The sequence below is a fragment of the Sinohyriopsis cumingii genome, chromosome 8, assembly GCF_028554795.1.
Source record: "Sinohyriopsis cumingii isolate HCF-2022 chromosome 8, ASM2855479v2, whole genome shotgun sequence".
In the NCBI taxonomy this organism is placed as follows: domain Eukaryota; kingdom Metazoa; phylum Mollusca; class Bivalvia; order Unionida; family Unionidae; genus Sinohyriopsis; species Sinohyriopsis cumingii.
Genome location: NC_142968.1, coordinates 5,837,183 through 5,859,157, shown reverse-complemented (window position 1 = coordinate 5,859,157; position 21,975 = coordinate 5,837,183). Strand labels below are relative to the sequence as shown.

General features: G+C 35.3%; 1 long non-coding RNA gene across 2 annotated transcripts in view; it reads left to right on the top strand.

The window, feature by feature from the left end:
* The first annotated feature begins 6,539 nt into the window (after positions 1-6,539).
* LOC149792888 (uncharacterized) overlaps positions 6,540-21,975 on the top strand; it is a 277,792-nt gene continuing 262,356 nt past the window's right edge. For both annotated transcript variants that reach the window (XR_016422661.1, XR_016422660.1), the window contains exon 1: positions 6,540-6,803. This is a non-coding gene — a long non-coding RNA (uncharacterized LOC149792888). The remainder of the gene's footprint in view (positions 6,804-21,975) is intronic.

Below are 21,975 nucleotides of genomic sequence, written 5' to 3'. Positions count from 1 at the left end.
GGTCTTCGTGTTAATTTTATTTTAGATTTTTACACTAAGAACTAATGTTTCATTTTCATTGCAAGCCTTATGAACTGCAAAAGCAGGCTTTAAAATGACAAACAACATGATAAATCCATGTTTTAAAACCTGTGCAGTATTAGTACATTGATTTTTGCAATGCTATTGGGTTATTTATGACAATAAAGTTACATTTAAATTGCATATGTTTTCAATATTTGTTTATATAGGCAGATAATTGTGGCAAATGATATACGCTGACAAAGATACTATAACTATTTCTATGAACTCTTCGTAGAAACGTATAATATGTTCCTTGACAAATGTACAGAATGATTTCATGGTTCAAAGATATTAGTCTTGAAGGAAACCTCGTTTCTTGCGGGAAGCATGTATATTCAATAAACGGGTACAAATTATGGCAATATCTATTTCTATCTTAGATAATAAAATGGATGCAGATTATACAAAGGTAATAAAATGGATGATGATTATACAAAGGTAATAAAATGGATGATGATTATACAAAGGTAATAAAATGGATGATGATTATACAAAGGTAATAAATGGATGATGATTATACAAAGGTAATAAAATGGATGATGATTATACAAAGGTAATAAAATGGATGATGAGTATACAAAGGTAATGAAATGGATGATGATTATACAAAGGTAATAAAATGGATGATGATTATACAAAGGTAATAAAATGGATGATGATTATACAAAGGTAATAAAATGATTCTGGTTGGATTGCCCGTGCAATTTTCCCACACTAATGCCGTGCTTGCCGGGAAAGTCTGATGTAACAATTACACTGTATCAGCGCGTACACTTTGCCATCATTCAGCATTAAACAAACTTTTTTGTATATAAAGAATGAATTGACTATTTTCAGAAAGGCCGCTAGTTCTTAGCAACTGAAGAGATGCCAGCATAAGATTTGAGAATATTTAATCGAAATCACGCTCACATACTATGAATGATCTATTCAAGAAGAAATGTTTAAAGCAATTAGATGCAACAAGCCTCGTTTTGCGAAGCAAATCCAGCCGGATGACATCTTCCGGGTGACCTCGAGTAGTACGAGTTGTCAGACCTGGATGAAATGCTTCTGGGTCAAGTAAACAATTCTTATCTAATGTTAAATGTTTATCTTTATGCCTTTCACTGTGAAATATTCTTGGTAGGGACTGGTGTTTATTAAAGGATATTTTGAGATGAATTTTATTGTGGTTGCGACTGCAGTGTAATGGAAGAACACAATCGTAGTAAGTCTGACCTGTGGTAACAAACTTTGTTTAATAGATCTGTAAAAACCGAGACCCCATTACGTTTGCATCTGCTATATCGTACTTATGCTGGGCAATAACGGATGAGTCTTTGCGTATGTAATGCACTGTTTTGGCACTAAACCTTAGGGAATTCTAGTGTGATTGGGGTGTTGATCTGAGTTCTGCGTGGAGGGATGCATGTATAGACTGTATAGGAACATCAATGGTGGTTGGATCACTATCAGATGTAAAGTTCATTCATAGTTGACTAGCCATATTATTTACAGTTATTCACATACATGCATTCATGCATACAACATGAAACGTGGCGCATTTAAAAGATTAATGTTTAATTTTTAATATAAGTTTTTGTTTAAAAACTACAATTTCAAAATTATTGTTGTTATCGGATAGGCTCTATATATGATATGTGATGATAAAAAATAATGAATGATATGATTGTATTGTATGGACAGTATTGCACATTGACTGATGGCCAAACACAATATTTGAAATACTATATGAAGATCACAATACACAATTATGTGAAGAAGAACCTTTTTTTGATATTCCACAATATGCGGATGCAGCCATTTGTGCCATACAATATTCAGTGTGAAATCATCTCATTATTGTCTGTAAAGCATCCAAACGAATGTACTATATATTCATGTCTTAGTGAAAGATTAATGGTGTGTGTGTGATTTGAATTTTTAACATAGCTTTGACAATTTTTCAGTCATATCGATACGATGTCTGCAGTGTGGCAGTTTATCGCGATGTCAAGCACCGGAACATCGTGCCACAGACATGTAATAAGATGTCCCACCCAGTCACATTATCCTGATACTAAGTCGACCAGTGCTAATAAAAACCTCCTAATGCTGAACGCCAAGCGAGGCAGTTGTTAGTATCAATTTTATAAGTCTTTGGTATGACTCGGCCGGGGATCGAACCCACGACCTCCCGCATCCGAGGCCGAAGCTCTTACCACTAGGCCACTGGAGCGGTGAAAGATTAATTGTTTAGGAATGTCAAACAGTCAAGCTGCATGCACGAATGTAAAAACAAATCACGTCACACACTTCCAGTGAAGAATTCAGAAACCATTTTATATGTAATGGTATGCTTTCGTCTTTTGTACGATTCAAACACCTAACGTACTTTGATCCCTGAATTGATTTCATCTAGCAGTGATACCAGATGTCATAATTCATGACACATGCTGCAGATTCCCTTGCTAGTTTTGAGTTCCTGTTATTGTTGCTGGTGACATTGTTATTTTTTCTAGCAAATATTTTAATCCGCTATAGACATAGGGCTATTATTTATTTTCTTTGGCATATTTCGTTCTAGCAGATTCTTATAATTCTCGTCCGTTTGCATCTTGGCAAATTTACTTAGCTACGAAATTATGAATTAGCCACCAATTATTTCCGTGACCGCCATCACATACAACAGAGTATATACTACATCGGGAGCGGTCACCATAGTAACAATGCAGTGCGGCATTTAGAACTTTTGGTAACAGCAGCTTAAGGGTCTGTAAATTACTGTAGGTGTCACATGTCACATTATGATTAATACAAGGCTTGTGACATCAACCGGGACCTTCCAACTGAGTGGACTCTGCTGGACGTTCCACGTACCACGTGGGCAATATGTTTGATATCCTTCTTGAAACGCAACGACTTAACTTGAACGTTTTGAAGCACACATTGTGTTTCAATTTCACTTGCTATTTTAAATTCAGAGTGAGATGTTACATACATAATATTTGTAGTACAATGTCCCTCATGTCGTTTTCCTCAGAGTCTAGATCCAGTCCAACGGTGTTTTTGTGCACAGCTACAACAACGGCCTTTTAATTGGTCATTGAGTCACAAGGAGTTCCGACCGCAAGTGGAGATGCTTGTCCTCGTTTCATTGCACTAACTATAAGAAAAGTGTTGTAACATTATATGAGACGGGTCTGTCGTACAATTATTTAAGACATCTGTTTAAGTTTGTCAGACTGGTTCTTCATATTTAGGTCAGTAGTCACTTTCACTACTTTATAATATTTGCATGCCACTTACAGCTGGAGAACGAACATATATGACTGTAAGCGTGGGTCTGATCCTTGAATGTACGTTTGTGTCTCTTAAATACCCGCCTGGAATCCCAAAGTGACTACAGCAGCACTAGAGTCTAGTTTTCGGAATGGAACCGCTTTGTACAGCTTGAAGATAGGCTAAATCAAGTCACAGTTTGAACTCTTATCTGCCAGCCCAAGCCCCACTTAAATTCTTCTTGAATGTATACCCCCATTAATGAATAATCTATAGTTGCCTCGTGATGTAGTTATGTCATTTTTATTACCAAGTCCACCAGTTTTTATAAGTAGAATCCCCTGTAAAATGGGACATAATACATGTAATGTCAGTTTTTAAAAATTGCACAAACGAAGTAATATACAAAACATTACATCGAGAGGTTGAGGTAAACATTACATCGAGAGAATGAGGTAAACATTACATCGAGAAGTTGAGGTAAACACCTCTTTGTCATGATTACCTGTACGAGGATTGGCTGTCGTTAGATGGATGTTTGGTTTTTGGATGTCTTTTTAGAATACTATCAGCACGTCGGTGGAACTATGCTCTTAAGTCAGCATGTTTTGTTTTAGGATCTTGGTCTTTGGAAATATACATGTCCTTGCGATATGGGACATGGCCCTTCGCTAAACGTGTAGGTTTTACATTATTTTCACCTTCATGATAGCATGCCAAACACGTATGTGCTGTGATAAATAATCAGCAATCACGAGGGTTCCTATTTAGTTGGGTGGGTTGGGGTGTAGCATGCCCCAGCCCCAACCGATGCGACTACTTAGGAACCAGTTTCTAATTTGCACCTTTGACCACATATGCGTAGCTCTTTTGCGAGCCTTTACGGTCTGACGGAATATCTAATAGTAGTTTTAGATGACTTCCATCTTGCACACTTTTTGGCAAATTACATTGTTAATGGTTTCCTAAAATACATTCAAATTTCATATTGTCCGTTAAAAAATTTAATGACACATTGAAATTACTAGCCCCTTTGAATAGTGTAGAAATACTCAGTAATTAGGCTTGGTTTTATATCAGAAATTGTGTGAAATATTGAACTTTCTTTTTTGGAGTCAAAACCATTTACGCTTTTAGTTCCATTGCAATTATAACTACTTTACTGAAACTGATCTGAAAACAGGTATACCTGGTACTAGGCTGATCTAAGCTAAAAACACGTTGGCCAATTATCGAAATTGAAAGTATCGTTGGCAGTGGGTTGCCAACATTGGAACTCATTTTCGTCATTGGGTTAGATGATATTGTGGTCAGGAACGGAAACATTTATGATCTAACTATTCTGGAAATTTCTGCTATTTTGTCTTATTGCTAATGCGTTGTTATGATGTGGAATCAGCGTAACTGGAGTCATTTCATGCTTTTGAACGGGGTCAGGTCAGGAAAAAATGCTTTAGGATCAGTATTCAGCTAAGTAGTTAAAATCTAAATTTAGACATGTTGTTTGGCTGTGCATTTCTCTGTGAAGAACTGATAATTGTGAAGGAATGATTCTCTTTTTTGAAAATGTATTTCAGTGTGTTGTAAAGTAGTATAATAAGTGCAGACGAAAGGTAAGTGTGACATATGGTCACAGACTATGTTTTGACTGCCCCGGAAATGTAACCATGACACCAATAAGTTGTCATCAGAGATTATTCTTAAGTATGCTGGACAAGACTATAGGCTATGTATGGTGGCCTCATCATCCTTATGAATTCTAGTGTTATTGGAATGTTGGCCTGAGTTCAGCTTCGAGAAATGTATGCATAGAACATGTAGTAAAATTATAGGTGGCCTTATACCGCATGCACGGAGAAAGTGGTAAAATAAAAATGGTTTTCTGTTCAAGTGTACAATTAACATTTATTTGGTGTATTTGCTTTCAGAAAATCAGCATCCTTCCTTCTTTTAATACGGCATTTAAAATGCAACCACAGATAGCTGATGACATAAGTAGTTGCCTGTGGTGCAAAATAAAATTGTAAAGTTCGTAATAATTACTTATCATCAATCCAGTGTTCGCACGCAATTCTTGCTCAAGCAAAATTATTTCATAATTACTATTCTAAACATATTGAAGAACTGATTTCAATTTGGTAGACTGCTCTAAAGATGCTCTGATAACATTGTACCCAAAATGAAAAAGAAGTAGAACAATTTAATTGATTACAACCAAATTATAGTAGCAGTTGTAGCGGCATCTGTCATAGAAGTAAAAGCAGCATCAAATTTATTAAATTTCCATAATCATATTAGCAACAAAACTATTGCAAACAGTTTTAGTATTTACGAGAGAAAAGTGCGCTATAATGAAATAACATTGCGCTACAGCGATGTAAAACAATATTACGGTATGGCATTGCATTATTTCTAGATAATATTAGATTGCATTATATTATAGTATTGCGTTACTACGAGGAAACATTTCGTTAGTGCTACATAGTATTGCGTTCTTACGAGATAGTATTAGGCTAAAATGATACAAAATTGCGTTATCACGAGATAGTTCGGTTTTATTAAGAGCTATTACCGTGTTATTACAAGATAACATTGTGTTTGTATGAGGCAGTATTGCGTTATTACTGGTTAGGAAGGGGACTCATTCCTGATACATGGAATTAACAAGTTTAAAATGATTTCAAGAATATGGCGCATAGAACGGACATACACAATTTGTTACACTTCTTTTTCAGATTAAATATAGCACAAAAATATGCATTGGAACGTTTATCATATAATTATAAAATTGTAATAAGCACAAGCACATTTCAAATGCAAGGGAAAAATTTTGCCCTCCACAGGGTGAAAAACGACAGGCTTCATTCATGAAAAAGATATAGAAGTCTGGTTGTTTGCACGGATACAGACGGATGCACAAACCATATTTTAGTTAAAAGTCTTGCTGTCGATCGTGAAAGGGTCAAAGTTCTTGATCCTGAAGTGGTCCAATTGCAGATTAACCGCCGTATGAGATGTTGCAAGTACATTTGACATTGGACCAATGGCACGTGGCGTATAGTCTCTAATTATAAATTAAAACTATACAGAATATTCCTTAATAGATGAGCTGATTGATTTTGACGACATATATTTTGCTTACAGATTAGTGGTGGAGGAATGGCAAGTAGCATTTCATATTATTTCATAGAAGCGGTTAAGGGTCGGAAAGGTTGCCCTCGACTAGTGTGCGCTGACGCGGGAGTGGAGGACATAGTTTTTCCAAAAATGCAAGCTTTCTTAGAAGTCATCAAGATGATAACGCTAGTGATAATAGTGTTCTGTGTGGAGACAGTAGGGTAAATAAGCGTGTTGATGAAGCCTTAGATTCCTCCAGAAACAATGATCTAATCCGACAAATGCAACAGGATATATGCTTTAGCGGCGAATATCTGGATAAATGTTTGTTACCATTCTACTTCCTGGAACTTACTCAAGTGAGTATTTGTTAACATACGAGTACTTTCGCTATTAATGTGGTATCGTATGAATGATTTAGTTACGTAAAAGGTAGTTAGAAAGGAATATAAGCAATCCACTTTGCTTTGCATCTAATTTTCTTTCATTTATTTAAATCATCACGAGAGCACGGGGTGTTTGTCTCCTTTTTCTGGAGTAAACTGTCTTACATAAGGAATACAAAGTTGTCGTTATCCGCGTTTCTCATGGCGTCTAGTTTCTTTTTGTTTTCTCTTTTGCCGTAGCACTAAACTACTCTGGAACGTTGTCAAGCTTTCAATAGTAAATGCTGAGCTGGTGGGATGTGCTCTATTTCGTTACTTTGGAGTCCCTTTCTCAAGGAGGTTAAACAAGTGCCAACTACTGCTTATTTTGTTACAGTTTATTTTAAATTTACACGAATTGTTGTTTTTTTTTTTTTTTTTTGCATTATTGTATATCCGAGCAGTTCACGTTTTTTCAAAGCCGACCTTGACCTATGTATCATGCAGTCCTCTTGTCGATGCAGCCAAAACGCCTCTGTAATAACTAGAAAGTCATCGATATACCCACCATATAACTCTATCTACACTTTCTCAGCATTCAATTACCAGTGCATATATACATGAAGTCAGCGCATGCCATTGATTCTTACCTACAGGGTCATGACTTTCAAACAATTGATTGACATGTTCTTGCTATATTTAATGGACATTTGTGGAAGGAACGGTAAAGTTATATTACAATTTATTTCTAAATCTTGTATATGCTTCGTTACGATCGCATGTATTATGAACTTTATTGTATAAAGCTGGAGAAATATCTTACTATATAATGAAATACAACATAATTATATTATATAATCGGTTAACCACACCTTTTATTTTGTTTTTTTGCGTATTGCAGTCCTGTTCTCAGAGACATATGGATATGTAGTGAAGTGCGCATTACCGTGGAACGTATTATGAACGCATTCCTACTGAATCGTGTTTCTATTAGGATAGAATTTTTTAGCAAAAGTAATAAGATTGAATTTTTCTATAAATTTTATTAAAAGTAATTTTTCATTAAATTATATCGATAGTGATTTTCTACTAAAATATATTGAGATTAAATTCATTTCACGTTTAGAATTATATACTATTTAATAAAGATTGCGCCCTTATAAGCAAAAAGACAAAGTTATCTTCCACTTTACATTTCGCTTGTATTGTATAGTCAGCAAAAACTACACTCAGTAAGTTGTGTAGGTCGCTTAACTAACGAATTCCAAAAATTCCCTCTGAGTGGGTAAATAAGCTGATGTGGCAAAATTGTCTGTCTAATGGTGTATATAGTCCCAGACGGTAGTCTGTAAGAAACTGTGAAGCCTCACTTTGAGATTATGGGGTAACTCAAGAACTAGACGTATGATAATATTTGGCTGCATCCTAAGAAACTGTGTATAAAAGATTGAGGAGATTTGTTAGACAAATTAGTCCGTTGTTCAGAATCTCAAAGGGGCCTGTATCGTTACAGAATCCCGTACCTCCGCTTGCCATATTCCCCAGATGTAGCCGTATCTACACCCGCATGAGTGCCATTTCTTTTAAGAGAGCTTGAACTTCTTCTTCTTCTTCTGCTCCCTCTCTCTCTCTCTCTCTCTCTCTCTCTCTCTCTCTCTCTGGTCATGGGATACAGCATTACTAGAAGTTTATGAAACAACTATTTTCATAAAAGTTGGTGGAGAAAATTATCATAAAAGTTCTTTCTACGTCAAACGTTCAGATGAAAAAATGAACAATTCATTAAAAGTTGAACTCTAACACGAACAAAACGAAATATAGGATGAGGAAGTTGGAATTGTGGATTGATAAAACAGAAACGAATTCAATTATAAAATAAGTACCTGTATACTTTTCAATATTGTGACTCTAAATTCCAATGATTGTGAAGATTTCCTATAACTGTGTATTCAAAGGGCAACTGAAACCATATTCAATGTGTATCGGCTGAAGTTTCTCTGTAGAGTAAGAGGAAGTCTTGACGAGTAAGCAAGGTAGCAAAACTGAGTATATATGAGTATATATGAAAACTCTTCAATACATTTCTGATTGTGATGCCAAATGTAATGGGGTTTATCTTTGATGTAGTATTATATGTCAATAGACCGTTTTATTTTATTTGTTACAATATCCTTTTAATGAATTGTACATACAGTTTATTGGCGATGTTTAAAAATTGTTAACGATGATTATCTTCCCACAGTGGTACAATTGTTTATATGTGTGTTTTTAATACGTATACAGGAAAAGCATGTTTCAATTTTGTAGAACATTCGATCTGTTATTACAAACTAGCCACAGATGACAGATTATTTCAAAGTAGAGATTATAACAAATAGAGCATGGGATATCAAGTTATAGGTGATCCCCTAAGGCAGGGTGTGACGTTTCTTTTTTCTTTTCTTGTAGGGCTGTCAAATATTTTGACTTGTTAAGGAATGACCCAATGTAAAATGTTCATGATTGGCTGTCAAATATTTTGACTTGTTAAGGAATGACCCAATGTAAAATGTTCTTGATTGGCTGTCAAATATTTTGACTTGTTAAGGAATGACCCAATGTAAAATGTTCGTGATTGGCTGTCAAATATTTTGACTTGTTAAGGAATGACCCAATGTAAAATGTTCTTGATTGGCTGTCAAATATTTTGACTTGTTAAGGAATGACCCAATGTAAAATGTTCGTGATTGGCTGTCAAATATTTTGACTTGTTAAGGAATGACCCAATGTAAAATGTTCATGATTGGCTGTCAAATATTTTGACTTGTTAAGGAATGACCCAATGTAAAATGTTCTTGATTGGCTGTCAAATATTTTGACTTGTTAAGGAATGGCAGCTTGCGCCTCTTTAGGATTCTTTTTGCAATCGTCTCAACAACTCGTTAAACTAGAAACAGATATGGACACAAAACCAAGCAGTATGATTGGTCCATAAATAAGGCATCCTTTTACACAAATCAAAGATCTCACAAGCATTTAGTCTGTTAAGCAACTTACGAGGAAACTACACATGCATTGGTATCATAATGTAAATTGTTCAGATTTCAAATAGATTTATGAAAAGGGTGTGGTTGTTTAAATAGTTATGAGAGGGGATGTTGTTATATTTTGTGTTTACCCCAGAAATCCGCTACATCATGAAACTGCAAATGCGTAAGAAGCGACTAATACAAGCAATTGTTTGCTCTGGGATTTTTCCATGGATAATGTTTCGACTTATATTGTCTTTCGCTTCTCAAAAGTGTGCAGTTCATATGACAATGTTGTCTTTGTATTGGAAGTATTGAACCCATTTTTTGAGCTTTAGTTTAGGTTTCGTTTAGATTTTATACCTAAACGTTCTCTTAAGGCGCAGAGTTTCAGCCCGAATATGTGTAAAATAGTGTACTAAGCTGTGCATCCCGTAAAATAGCGCTTACCAGATATACCTCATCAAGGCAATAAAATCGTCCTTGTTATAAGAGAGAGAGAGAGAGAGAGAGAGAGAGAGAGAGAGAGAGAGAGAGAAATACCATAGGTATTTTAGCACTGTGTTCAAAATATATCAGAAATGTTCTATTTGTATGTACATTTAACTTAATTTCATGCTAGACCTTTGTCCGTGATTGAAGGTAGAATAGGATTGATGTCGAGACACAAGGATACCTGAAGAGGGTTGCTTAGTATAACAAACGGTTGTGTGATAGCCTCTAAAACCACTACAAATTTTAACATGCGAACGGCCTTAAACACTACACAAGTTAAACTTATATTTTTATATATAGCCTGACTGGTATACGTTTGTAAAAGCTATAAACATTTTTCACATTGACCATCAAGTAAGATTGCACAGTATTACCCCTATTTAAAAAATGTATATTCGTAGTTAACAGTACCATTCACATAGGGGTCCAGAGTGCCATCCCCGTATTAAAACTGTCAACATGTTTTGACATTACCATTCCTCTATTAAGCCAGAGTGCCATCCCCATATTAAAACTGTCAACATGTTTTGACATTATCATTGCCATATGAAGCCAGAGTGCCATATAATGTAGATCTACTGCGTAACGTTAATTCCCATGCGTTGCCATATAGGCAAATATTGCTACTAGTTACGTAAGAATGTTTGTAATTTTTCGTTGTTTGAGTCGTCCGTCTTGACATTGGATTATGTAAATTTCGAGAGCGCTAATCCAGCTTATCAAACTCGATGAATCTTGCTTTGTCATGCCTGTTCATATCTATATGGAAATACAGAACGAAACTGAGCAACCCATACATGTGTATACGTATGTTGCATTATTATTGACAAAGTCTTTAGATATGTTATGTTATGTTTTATTGTGTAAAGTTTTATTGTCAAGATTTATATATGTGTTTAGGCAGGTCAGGACATAACGACAAAAGCGAAAGTGAACGTTTTTATCAGGTCAATCTCGGTGGACTGGATGATGAGAGCCTACCCTATTTGTCTGTATTTACTCACTTCAGAGTTATTAGGTACATTTATTATAGAACAGAAATTTTCATACTTGACGATTAATTATTGGAAATTAGTACATTATTAGCACGTAGAATAGAGAAACATGGTCCTGTATTCATATCACGTTCGTGTAGTAATCACTAACTTGTTTACTCCTGCATTGCGCGCTAGTGCGAATGGTATATCCCCACATTTGCCATCTCATATAACGTCCGGAAATACGAGCCCGAGTTAATAGTTCCCTGCAATGACTGTAATTGAACAGCGTAGATTTCGACGGCAACTTTGTGTCAATGATGATCAGTCATCTGAGCGTTATCTACAAGACGACAGAGTTATGTCCTCCTGTTGTGGCTGTGCATTGGTGAAAGACGACGATATGTATTAGCATTAAGTATCTCCTTCATCACGATGATGGGATGATGAGAAAAAACAATAAGGGAGATAATAATGAAGAGGGATATTGGACTAGAAGATAAGACCTACCCAGACAATAATGAAGAGGCCAAAGGGTAAACAAGCGGCTGAAATTGCGCCGTGTATAAAACCAGGACTGCTTAGTAGTACTGAGAATCCTTGCTGTCAGAATGCTTAACTGGTGGGTTCTGTTATGAACGGCCTATACCTCATTCGAGACACCGATCCCGACAACCTGTCTCCTTTGTGGAAGGCCGATCTACGCGGCGTTGAGCAGACGCGGAAGAACACTTTGAAAACGCTCTGAGGCCAAATTATTACTGAGTTAACAAATTCTTTAACAGCAGACGACAAAGTCCTTGACGGGCTTTAATCCATTAAATGCCTGTAGTTGATCCCACAATCAAATGCTGCCTTCCATGTTGCCAGGAGTCTCTTGTCACGCTGTTTTGTATCATTCCATAGTCAAAATTCGCATAATTTTCAAGCGTAGTTACATTTAATTGATACTAGCTTGCATGTGTGTTGCAGTGTAGCAATTATTTTATCAGACATAAAGCGGTTGTTAGATTCATTGCAATGATAAATTGTGTTGCAGCATAGTAATAAGGCTATTTTTTTAGCATGAAGCTCGTTTTTCTGTGGTAAAGGTTTAGCTATTGTTGACTAAAATATAATTTTTGGATACTGTCTACTTACACTTCATTGATGCAATTTACTTTTCTTGTCCAAACAAGTATCGGACGTATATTTAATAGTTTAATTCACGTGTAATTCTCTCCTTTGTTTCTCTCTCTCTCTCTCTCTCTCTCTCTCTCTCTCTCGCGCGCGCGCGCGCGCGCGCGCACAGTAACTGATAGCTGTTTTCATTTGGCAGAATAAGAAATGGGGTTGTAATTAATTGTTGCGTTATCTATGTATGTGTTGTTAATCTATGTGTACTCTAAGCGTCAGCGGTAGGTATGAACCTGCACCAGTTGTTGCATGTAAACAGTTATGTATTCTTCTGCAGTATTTTTGTTAGTGGTAAAATCAGAATGTACCGTACATTGCATGTACAAATTTCATACTGACAACTCAAAATGTATTGAACAAATTCAAGAATAAGGGACGTTAAGTGTATAATTTTACCCTGACAGTTGAACACTTAGGCCGTCGTAATTGAATTTCATCGAAAACACAGTTGTTTCGCCTGAATAGGCAGATCACAGTAAACTTTCCATAGCAAACTTAGTAAATAACTAGGTATATCACAATGTAGATTTAGGGTGGCGAAGTGGTCTAAAGCCATCTCTATTACAGATCACTGGCAGGGCATCTCTGTCCGCATGGGTAAAATCTCGTCTTGGTCAACGTGGGTATGTGAGAAAGTTTGTCAGTAGCTTCCCGTCGGAAAGTGTTTCTTCTCTGGGTTTCCTGAGTCCTTCCTCCACCAGATATACTGACGGTCATATATAACCTATCATGGGCTAAAATGGCGTTAAAAACAACCGACCAATTAAACCAGATCACGATAGAGTTTCAAAGAGTTGCAGATGAGCATGCAGGCAAAGATTTACCTTTTATATCAAGGCTAGTAGATGACGTTGCAGATAACGACCGACATTGTATATCAAGGCTAGTAGATGACGGTGCAGATAACGACGGACATTTTATATGAAGACTAAATGCCGACATTTTAAAAACAATAGGGTCATTATAGACCGCTCTGCTGATCTAAGTGATTAGGGCGTCCACCTCGGCTGCTGAATGTTACTGATTCTAACTCTGGCCGAGTCGTATGAGATTTCGAAAAATGGTAATAGCAGCTGCATCTCTTGGCTCTCAGGATTCACAGGTTAATGTAAGGACTAGTCGGCCTGGTGTCTAGATAATGTGACTGGGTTGGACCTCAAGCTACGTGTGTGCGGCATAGTGTCCCAGTGCCAAACATCACTACATATTGTCACACTACAGACATCGTAGCGATATGGCTAAAATGGCTAAAATTGTTAAAGTTAGAAATCTTAATCACAAACGATGTCATTATATCAGATTCGGACTTTCCGAGGTAGGACCAATTTCTATTTTTACATATTGGGATATCCAACACGGAAAATGAAACAGCTAGTGCCTGTACTGATACAAAGAGGGATCGCATGCTGATTTGTTGCTGTAAAACCATAATAAAGCACCAGTTTCGGTGAAATTATTGCGATTTAAGGGGAATATATAATAGGCTTGTATGAAACTTAATTTGTAAAGATTTTCAGGTAGATGAACTTTCAAAAATTAATTCATTATAGAGGAGAACAACTGTAAATGTGAATTACAATACTTTGTATTAAAATACTTTATTGTATTTGTATGACTAAGAGATGACATATCAACAGATGAAGAATGAACGTGTAATTAAAATCGTTAATTAATGTAATTAATATCACACTAACGTACTTTTCAATTACTTTAACTAAACAAATATAAAAATAAAGTTGTACATGTCTTAAAACGAGTTTTATTATTTTAACGGGTTTTATTTTGTTGTACCATTATCATAGCTTATCTACACAAAATGATCCATCTAAACCAAAATGATAGTATTGTAATACAATAGTATGTCGGACCGTTTAAATGAAATGCTAATAGCCACAAGTCTGCCGCTTGTTTTAACAAACAAAAAAACAAAGAAATTTTTAACATTTAATCCTATTTCAACATTTGTTTAAACAGAAATAATAGGTATCAGTGACAGGTTGTTTGACTCAAACTCGAGGGTTTCCCGTGGGAATGGAATAGAACATTTACCGGATGTGACGATAATATTGTGTGCAGATCTGTGTAAGCAACACCATTATATTCAAACCTAAATATGGTACGAAAACAACCTAGAAGAAAACATTTGAATGATACACTAGTTTTGCGTGCTGCATTTTACATGTCGCTTGCACATCATCATTTAAATCACATATATTTTGTGTTGAACAAAACCAACGTATCATTCTTTGATGAATTACTTCGCTTGTGATAAGTAAACAAAACAAAGACTTTTTTAAAATTTAATAAATTGAATTACGAGTGGTACTCTCTCTCTCTCTCTCTCTCTCTCTCTCTCAATTGTTCCGTTTAATTCCTTTACTGTTATACCAGATTAATTCCATTGTTTCCACAACTTTTGGAATTCGGCCGCACTAGTATTTTTTATTTATTATTTCATTTTTGTATCAGTTCTCGGTTGCAATTAAAACTTTTTATTCAATATTTATTCCTCCGTTTCCATTGAAAGCAATTTACGAAACTTGTGATATTTGCTTGTTCTCAGTGGCACTAGAACGGTTCTTAGTCTCTACAATTCATTTACCTAACAATCAGTGAAGACCGGTTATAAATAAAATATTTACTAGAATGTGTATGCAAATGAACTCAGTCTTACAATTACGCATATAATTCTGACACCAATTAGGTAAATTCTATGCTGATGTCAGACTATAAGGAAGTTTTTCTACGCGTTCCACAGTAAACTATATACATTAGCTAGTGAAGATAGTAGACAATCCAATACTAATGCAAGCTTGTGCACATAATTCCGTGACAACTATTTGTTATGTTTCAAACCCTTATGATGGCTAGTGTGATTGTTGTCCGCCAAGAACTAATTTGGAACATAAGAATTATATATATATATATATATATATATATATATATATATATATATATATATATATATATATATATATATATATATATATATATATATATATATCTGTGTGTGTGTGTGTGTGTGTGTGTAAAATCGTTACTGTATAATATAATACTACTTTATCTGCATCCATGCAGCCCCATAGGTTTTTGGATAAATATTCTATATAATGATTGTGAATGACATGTTTCAAACAATGTTTTCCTATACTTAATTGGCTCTTTTCACATTATTCCCTAAATATAATGGTTATTGAGAAAAGGACTACATGATGAAATTCAAATGAATTAGGTATCTAAAAAAATTAACAATTGCTTTCACCTAAAACGTCTTGGTTTCATTAAGTTGAGGGCCACACCTCTTCACTTTGATGTTTTTGTTGAATAGCTCTTGTCATCGTATCGCCTGTACGGTAATAATTAGATATTTAATGTAACGAACATGTGCGAATTTTGTTTATTCCAAAGAGCAGGATTTCTCATTTTGTGGAAATTTATTCCTTTGCCTTTTGAAGGTTTGCACAGGTCTCTTCACAATAAGTTTGTATACATACGCTTCGTTACCTTTTTGTATCATTCAGAAGAACCATTGTAACAAAAATTAGGTCATATACATTAAAATACAGTACAAGATATATTTATTTTTACTATATTGATGTAGTATTCACTATGCAAAAAAAAAAGATGTACTTTGAGCCCATGCAAATTCATGCAATGATTCAGTATAATTCTTTCAAGCCTTGATAATTTATTTGTGCATAGTGGACTTTATTTTAAAAACGATATATAAGTACTGTCTTATTGGAATATTCCTACTATAAGTATTGGTGTGTGAATTCGTATTATTGGTTATTATCTACACTCTCAAACATTTGTTAAATTTTAATTATCTGTACACCCCCCAAAAACACCATAAATGTCAAACTCTATCTATGTAGACTCAATTTTGCAAAGGTATTTAACAGTTCTGAATTTTAATCTCTCGAGTCTCTTTTCCTTGCCTACCTATGAATCCTGCAACACAGTTTCATCATAAACGATATTTCCACTATTTAATTTCCATAAAGTTACCAAAATATGCTTGAGATGTACGTTTCACTGACGGACTCTTGTCCAACATACATATCCGACCTCACCCATGTGTACACACCAGCAAGATACTTACGCTCCTCTTCTGACTATCATATACTCATTATTCCCACTATGAAAACAAAGTCATATGAACAGCGTTCTTTTGCATACCAGGGCCCAGCAACGTAGAATGAACTGCCCATTGAACTTAGACACAAAGACACAGTGATCCCATTCAAGTGTACTCTCAAAACTCACTTATTTCGACTGCAAGAACAAACTTAAAGACCTAATAATGTTTCCTACCTTAAATATTTTCAGCATGTTTTTTTATGTTTTCTAATTTCATGGTGTTTATGTTTGTAATCATATCATTATATACGTTTTTTATCTTATAGGTGTTGTCTAATGTTGTAAAGCGCTTAGAGCTTCTGAAGATTAGGCGCTATACAAAGTACTCATTATTATTATTATTATTATTATTATTATTGTCATTATTATACCTAATACTGAAAATGACAGTGTCCTCAAAATGGCAAAAGGCAACTATTGTGCCATCAAATATTCTGTAAAATCAGGGAGTTCTTAGTGTACACTACGACTGGTATCAAGACGTTTTCTTTCTTAGTTCAAATGTGTTTATTACGAATGCTTTCAAACTTCTTCGACAGTTTTCTTTCAAAAACCATTTTCATTATTTGGCACATAATCACTTGGATAATGAAGTCTAAATCTGCTGACCATTTGGTGCAATATTATAGGCGGCTCGGGATGTTCATTACCACGTTTAAATTTATGATGCATTTACAGACAAAGAAGACGAAAAGTAAAGTTTGTGACAACAGTACGTTACCATCTGTCACTGAACACGGTTCTTTGATTTTTGAAATAGTTTAATTTCCATATGAGGATACGGCGCTCCGGTGAGTGTATTTAAGATCAAATCCCCAGGAAACAATTCTAAACGGCGGATGTTACCACATTTATTCCTGTTCACGTGATTACATTCATTTCCTGTCTGGTTGGTGTTGTATCTTTTACGATATAAGTACCATAAAACTAACGCAAGAATTGTCACCGTAACCAAGCCAAATATTCGTCCTAATTCATCTTTATTAATTGGTCACAAGGCAGACTGGCAATGCGATTTTCCGGCAAAACTTTGTAAAAAGAGATATCAGATTCATTCGTATGTTGATTTAATCCCGGAGTTAGATATACAACCTAGTATTGTAGGCACTAGCTTCTTCTTGAGACGGTTTATATATTTATTCATTTGATATATTTGTATTCATTTTATATATTTGTAACTTTGTACAGACTACATAATTGTTAGTTTGCTAAAATTTAGTTTAGATGATAAGAATGAAAAGGACAAACGAAATCCAAAATTGTGACAGCACATATAGAAAGGGGAACATATTTTCCGAAATGAAATATAATTTCGATATTCTTTCTGTTGGCTTGAACCTCATTTATAATGAAAATGTAAGCGTTTGTTAATCCTATTCCGCATGACCTCTAAGTATCAAAATTGTTTTAGTAAGGAGTAATATCGCGGAAGTATGCGGTTACATCATTTTAAAAATTTGATTATATCTATTAGCCCATTCGGATAAAATTGATTATGTTTATCAGCCCATTCGAATAAAGTTGATTATATCTATTAGCCCATTCGAGTAAAGTTGATTATATCTATTACCCCATTCGGGAAAACTTGATTATATTTATTAGCCCATTCGGGTAAAGTTGATTATATTTATTAGCCCGTTCGGAAAAAGTCGATTATATTTACTAACCCATTCGGATAAATTTGATTATATTTATTAACCCATTCACATAAATTTGATTATATTTATTAGCCCATTCGAAACATGAATATGGCTCTCTGTCGATCATGTATCAACACAGCCAATGAACACTTCAAAGTTTTATTCTCATAATAATGATGTATTATCAAAACATATAACAATAAAACAATAAATAAATAAATTACTTATTTAAAAAAGCTGGCGGAAAGGCAAATGTGGCGTTTTCAGATGCGCACAGCTACCCATAATGAACTCGAGTGTTACAAGTCATAGCGTTCTACGCCTAACCATCTTGTCCGAGAGTCGATATCAGACAACTTATAGCCGACACACAACCTGCTGTGTTTTGCAGAAGTAAAGTAATCTCGATCAATAACCAGTGCAATCAAATGTACACCGTGTATATTTACAATCTCAAGAGATTGAGTCCCGTTTCCAAAATCCTCACGTCACACACTGAATGCAACGTCATTCTAATCTGCAATAATTTATAATTTCGCAAAAGCTGAACATGTCGATTTAGTCCCACCATGATGGTTATTTCTTGTATGACAGCTCGTACTAAATAGGCAAATATTCGATCTGGTTTGCAATTCAGCTTTCAGTTCAGTGCATATATGCACAACTTGAACAGGGCAAATGCCTAATTGATTATATATATATGCACTTTGGAGAAAAGGCTTATCTAATTTAGTTTGGATTCGTATAAATAAATGGAAGAATAAAAAAAATGGAACGGATGTTCAAACTTTCGAAAGAATTCCAGGAGTATAATTACTGGAATATTTCAAAGAATAACTCTCCTTAAAGTATGTGAGTACATCAAGTCAGTTGTTATTATTATAATTATGAATGCGTAAGACAGAGGACCTGATTTACTCAATGCTTCATGAAGTAGCTAAATTTCCGATTAGAAGAAGGAATTAAGAGTGTTTTTCTCCGTATATTGTACCAGAGTGTTTGGTTTTGGTGTTGTACTGCACAGTAACACATGTAGTTAATGAGAGACAGCGCAAATGACTGGTTACCAGACATTTTGGCCAGGTTCAAGTTCCCCTAGGGAAGCTTGTACCCTTTTACACTTTCTGACCATGACATTCTGGCCCCAAACCATAACATGTTTAGGCTTTTTTTCGTATTTCTATACGTGAATGTTAAAACATTTAATCATTTGGACCTTGTACATGACTGTTTTATGTTAGCAAGTTTTCCATTTAAAAGGTTGGGGCCCCGAGTGCCCGAGTGGTCTAAAGCGCTCTCCGTTACGGATCATTGCCATCTCACCTCTGTCTGCGCTCGTTCGAGTCTCGGATTCAGCCAACGTGGGTACGTGAGCAAGCTTGCCAGTAGCTTCTCGTGGGTCGGTGGTTCTTTCCGAGCTTTTCCGGGTTCTTCCTCCACCATTGATACTGGCCGCCATGTATAGCCTATCGTGTGCTGAAAAATGGCGTTAAACCCTACAGCAACAACAACAACAACAATTAAAAGGTTAATATCGTCATCCTTTATTTCAATTGAAAATGTGAGCTACGAACATTTATGTACACGAACATTTATATGCACGATCATGTATCTATACGAACAATTATGTACACGAACAGTTATCTACACGATCATGTATCTACACGAACAGTTATGTACACGAACAGTTATATACACGAACATTTATCTACACGAACATGTATCAACACGAACATTTATGTACACGAACAGTTATGCAATCTAACAAACTTAGTTTGTGTACTCTAATAATGAGGGAAAAGTCTTTCACTCGAAGAAGCATCGTATGTACATCGATCCTCAAGCAATTTTGTTGTAAGTACCATATGTCAACATACGAAATGATAGATATATCGATCAAAACTTATGACTAAATCAACCGTTCAGGTGGGCTATTGGTTAGAGCGTCAGAGGGAGGTTAATGGGAGGTCGTGGGTTCGAACCCCGGCTGAATCATACCAAAGACTTACAAAAATGGTACTAACAGGTGCCTTGGTAGGCGCTCAGCATTAAGAGGTTAGCGTTTGGACTTGTCGACCTGGTGTCAGGATAATGTGACTGGGTGGGACATCATGCTATATGTCTGGGGCATAATGCCCCTGAGCTAGACATCACTATAAATTGCCACATTGCAGACATCTTAGCGATATGACAGAACAATTGTTAAAACTACGTTAAAAATCCTAATCACACACACTTGTAACCTGTCTCAACGAAGACAAGGTAATGTTTATTACAAAATTAATGTTTTCTCCTAAACGATCGAAATTGATTCTCTTTTGTAACCGCTTTTGATCAACAGAACTTGCACGCATTACCAATGTTTGCTACAGTTTACACCAAGATGCTTATATAGATGTCTTATTTTTGTCTTTGCAGGCATTTTTCATACAAATACACACGCAAATACAAATGTAAATAACAATGCTTCCATTTACTGATAATTTGTACTCTAGACATATATCCGCACATATTCCTTTCTTTTTTGGGGTGGGGGTGGTCGTGGCCTCCGACATATTACTTGTCCCAGCTTCACTAACGCACCACATATTATTATAGCTTTCGTATCAAGTGAAATATATTGGCAAATTTTATTTTTTTAAATCTTTTTTTCAAACTTTACACAACGATCGAGATAAAATAGAAAATAACAGTTTACAACCAATAACTTCACACTTAAAACAACTATGTTTGCAGATATCCGTTACTTAGGACTAAAAGGTCCATTATGTTTTTATTGCACTGGTAGGCTGAAACCTAAGTGCACGGTCCAAACGCTTCCGGAAATATTCCTTGCACATTACTAAAACGTTATTTGTTATTTGTTGATGCAGATACTGAATATATATTCAAATGAACAATGAACTGAAGAATGTGTTGTGCTTTCTTACGAATGCTTTTCTTCTTAACGCATCGGATTTAAGTTTTGTACCATCTTGAATTTCTAACACGCGAACAGCATGCGCCATTAAGTCTTGTTCGCGGTGAGATCTGAGTATTTGGGACTGAGTATTTGGGACTTAACATTACTCCGGAACGTATGCCGTTGACGAAAACTATTTCTGTATAGTTATTTATTGGTTTTCCGTTTCCTAGCAATATACCGTAGGTAACAGGTTTATCAATTTTCACGTTTTTGCAAGTAGCCAAATCATGGTCATGTTCGATGAATTTTTGTGAGGTTTTGCGAGACAATTATTTAGTCTCCTTAGCAACTGACCTACCTGAAGGAATGTCCATCTAAAGCAACTGACCTACCTGGAGGAATGTCCATTGCATTTTTCATATTTCAGCAGATATGTGAATTCTAGGATTAATATAAAAATACATTGTTCTTGAATTATACTGAATATGCTCGAATTTTCTTGTGTCATTCACTTACATTTCAGGGCACACGTTTGGTTTCAATTGCTGAATCATGATAAATTGCTTTTGCAAGGGGCTGTTTATTCCGTTTTCAGTTGACAAATAGGTGAAATGAAACGTTATCGAAAAACCTGTTTCAAAATCTTTTATATTCTAATCAAAAGTATATATAGTTTATGTTGTCGATATGAAATGCAGACCTTTTGAAAATCAAATGTGCGTGGCGGAGAGTTAGAACTTGACGTTTTGAAAGATTTGAAATTCCGATTTCATATTACAATCCTGTAATACATGTACACCACTGCGTTGTGTATGTAGCCGT